Source organism: Physeter macrocephalus, chromosome 9 (assembly GCF_002837175.3).
Source record: "Physeter macrocephalus isolate SW-GA chromosome 9, ASM283717v5, whole genome shotgun sequence".
NCBI lineage: Eukaryota > Metazoa > Chordata > Mammalia > Artiodactyla > Physeteridae > Physeter > Physeter macrocephalus.
Genome location: NC_041222.1, coordinates 90,149,083 through 90,152,820, shown reverse-complemented (window position 1 = coordinate 90,152,820; position 3,738 = coordinate 90,149,083). Strand labels below are relative to the sequence as shown.

General features: G+C 36.1%; 1 pseudogene; it reads left to right on the top strand.

Annotated features, from left to right (window-relative positions):
* The first annotated feature begins 241 nt into the window (after positions 1–241).
* LOC102984989 (receptor expression-enhancing protein 5-like) lies at positions 242–817 on the top strand (annotated as a pseudogene).
* Positions 818–3,738: the final 2,921 nt, after the last annotated feature.

Genomic DNA, 3,738 nt, shown 5'->3' with positions numbered 1-3,738 from the left:
GTGTGGGTAGGGGTAGGGTTGGGGAGGGGAGCACCTGCCTGGCCAGGAGCAGCTGCTCCTGGGGCTGCTGCCCTGGGTGTGGCACTGGCCGCAGAGTACAGGGTGTGGGAGGGAAAGGGGGCAGCGTGGGTAGGCAGGGCAAGGAGGGGGCTGTGGGGAGGTTGTGGAGGGACTCATCAAATTGCCTGCCTCCCGCCCCACCTGCCACCTGGCACTAGAAGCAACCCCAGGTGGCAGCGTGACAGCCATGTCTGCAGCCATGAGGCAGGGGTTCTACCAATTCCTTCATCAGAAGAACTGCAGTGACTGACCTCTTGGCCAAGCTCGAGGCCAACACCAGCATGAACTGGAGCTACATGGCACTCAGTGTCATTGGGCTGGTGGCTTTGTACCTAGTGTTTGGTTATGGAGCCTCTCTCCTCTGCAACCTGATAGGATTTGGTTACCCAGCCTATGTCTCAATTAAAGCCATAGAGAACCCCAACAAAGAAGATGATACCCAGTGGCTGACCTACTGGGCAGTGTTTGGTGTGTTCAGCATTGCCGAATTCTTCTCTGACCTCTTCCTGTTATGGTTCCCCTTCTACTACGTGTTGAGTGCAGCTTCCTGTTGTGGTGCATGGCTCCCAGCCCTGCCAATGGAGTGGACCTGCTCTACAAGTGCATCATCTGTCTTTTCTTCCTGAAGCACGAGTCCCAGGTAGACAAGGCAGTGAATGACTTGAAGGACAAAGACAAAGAGATGGCAGATGCCATCTCTAAAGAAGCCAAGAAAGCTGCCATGAATTTACTGGGTGAGAAAAAGAAAAGCACCTAAACCACTGACTGGATGAAACATTTCTGCCCTCTCTGTACTTTCCTATTAGAGCTTGGTGTTATATTAGGAACTGTGGTATAATCCTTTTAATAATGTTGCCTTGGAAACATTTTTGATATATTAAAAAAATGAATGTGTTGTAAGTTTTTTTTGCTTACTTTTACTGTCTATATACCCAAGGAGCATTTAAATTTAAATTTAATGCAATAGGCAGTGACCAAGTTTTTAGAAAACATATTTTGCCTCTGGGTAGGAAAAGACCCATCATACCATCCTGTAGGAAATATAAACTTAAAATAAAATTATATATCTCCCCCCAAAAAAATTTTGTGGGCAGTTCTAAGGTAAGATGGTAGAGTGAATGTCTTTTATGTATCCTGTGGATGGATAAGCAGGGCAAGGGCCAAGAACAGATCTACATGTATATGTAAATTCTAACTGCCTTTCAAGACCTGAGAAGCACTTCATTTGCTGTATTAAGTAGCTTTATCTCATTTAATATATGTGTTATTCAGCTCAGATTAAGAATCAGAGTATGCTTCAAACTTTTGCAATATTTTTAGAGATTAAAACTCCAAGGGAAAAAAATATTTTTAAATGCAAACCATACACTACTTCAATTCACATTGTTCTGGGCTCTTAACCTATCCACAAGGCAAGAAAATAAAAATTTCAGAAACAATAAAGAACTAAAAATTAGTAAAATTGTCATTACTCACAGGTGATATGATAGTTTACATAGAAAAAGCCTAAGAAATTTACAAAATTTTAAAGCCAAATATTCATTTAACAAAATTTCAGATTACAGTGTCAATGTACAAGGTCCAGCTGTATTTCCGAACACTAAGAATAAATAACTGAGTAGGAAAATGAAAAAAAAATCCAATATCCTTACAAACCAAATCAAACAAAGAAAAAAGCTCTAAGAAATAAAATGAAGAATGGGCAAAACTTAGACAATAATTACTGGAATATATTGCAGAGAGACATTAAAGAAGACATTAAAAAAATAAACAAATAAATAACAAAGCAAGCATATCATGGTCATAGGTTGGATAACTTGAAATTGTTAGGAAATGAATTCTCAAAAAAACTTATCTAATAAATCAATGCAATCTCTATCTAAATCCCAGTTGACTACTTCGTACAAATTAACAAGCTGATTATAAAATGTTTGTGGAAATTCAAAAGCCCTAAAATAACTAAAACAATTTTGGAAAATAACAAACTACCTGATTTTGTGACATCCTCTCGGGCTATAATATTCAAGACAATGTAATACTGACTTAAGGATAAAGAACTAGAAGAGGAGTGTCCAGATAGACTCACATGTATATGGTCAATTGACTTTAAAGGCACTAAGGTCATTTGAAAGGGAAAATATAGTCTTTTTAAAAACTAAAGCTGATATAACTGGTTAACCACTTGGAGAAAAAATGAAATTGGTTTCTAACTCAGACATACACAAAAACTAAGCAGAAAAGTATACATTATAGGCATAAATGTAAAAGACAAAATTTGTAGAGGAAATTATGAGAACGGCTTTGAAATCTGGATGTAGGCAAGGATTTCTTAGAACCCAAAAGCACCAATAATTTTAAATATGACTTTGTCAAAATTTAAAAACTTGCTTTTTCAAAGACAATTAAAGAAATAAGAAGTAAGGCATGTGATTGTAGAAAATATCAATATTTGCAACACGCATATCTATTAAGGAAATTTATACAGAATATATTCTATAAATAACTCAATAATAAAAACCCAGTTTAAAAAACCAAATGAAAAAGGGGAAAAGATTTGATCAGACAGTTAAAGATATGACATTCAAATGACCAAAAATCACATGAAAGAATGTTGAACATCATTTGTCATGAGGGGAATACAAATTAAAATCACAATAAAATACCATTCCACATCCAACAGAGTGGCTAAAAAAAAGACTGACAATTCCAAATGTTGGTTACGATTGGGAGCCACTGGAACTCCTGTAAATTGCTGTTAAGAATGTAAAATGGTGCAGTCATTTTGGACAACAATTTGGCAATGTTTTATAAAGTTAATCATAAACTTACCAGACAACCCAGCAATGTTATTCCTAGTTTTTAACCCAAGAGAGATAAAAATATGTCTACTCAAAGAGTTGTACAAAAATGTTCACAATAGCTTTAATTATAACAATTTTTTTAAATGGAAAGGACTCAAATATCTATCATTAGAAGAATGGGTAAATACATTGTAGTACAGTGACACATGACTTGACAATAAGAATTAACAAAATACTGATGCAAGCAACAAGATGAATAATTCATAATGAATTGTTCATAATTCATAATTTTGTTCAAAATTCATAATTTTCTCTCAAAATTATGTTTTTGAGTGAAAGAATCCAGACACAAAAGAATATGTACTATATAATTTCATTTATCTGAAGTTTTAGAATAGTCAGAACTAAGCTGTGATAGTAAAAATCAGATCAGTGGCTGCTGGGATTGAGGGTGCAAGATATAGCCTGGAAAGAGGCATGGGGAATTTTTGGGGTGATGAAAATGTTCCACATCTTGATTGGGGTGATAGTTATATGGGTATACACATATATTTGCCAGAATACATTAATTACTGTATAGTAAAAATCTTTTGATTTTATTCTTTATGAATTATGTACCAGTAAATTTAATAAAAATATGTTATGTAGAAAATAGAAGAAGAGGGAACATGCCACCATTGTGAGGTTATTGTAGCTGATCAATTTTGACATTTTTCTGTTTAAATCTATATGATGAATATGTACTATTTTCTGACTTTTAAAGAAAGTGTTAAAAATTGTAAAATTGTGCTTCCCTGGTGGCGCAGTGGTTGAGAGTCCGCCTGCCGATGCAGGGGACACGGGTTCGTGCCCCGGTCCGGGAAGATCCCACATGCCG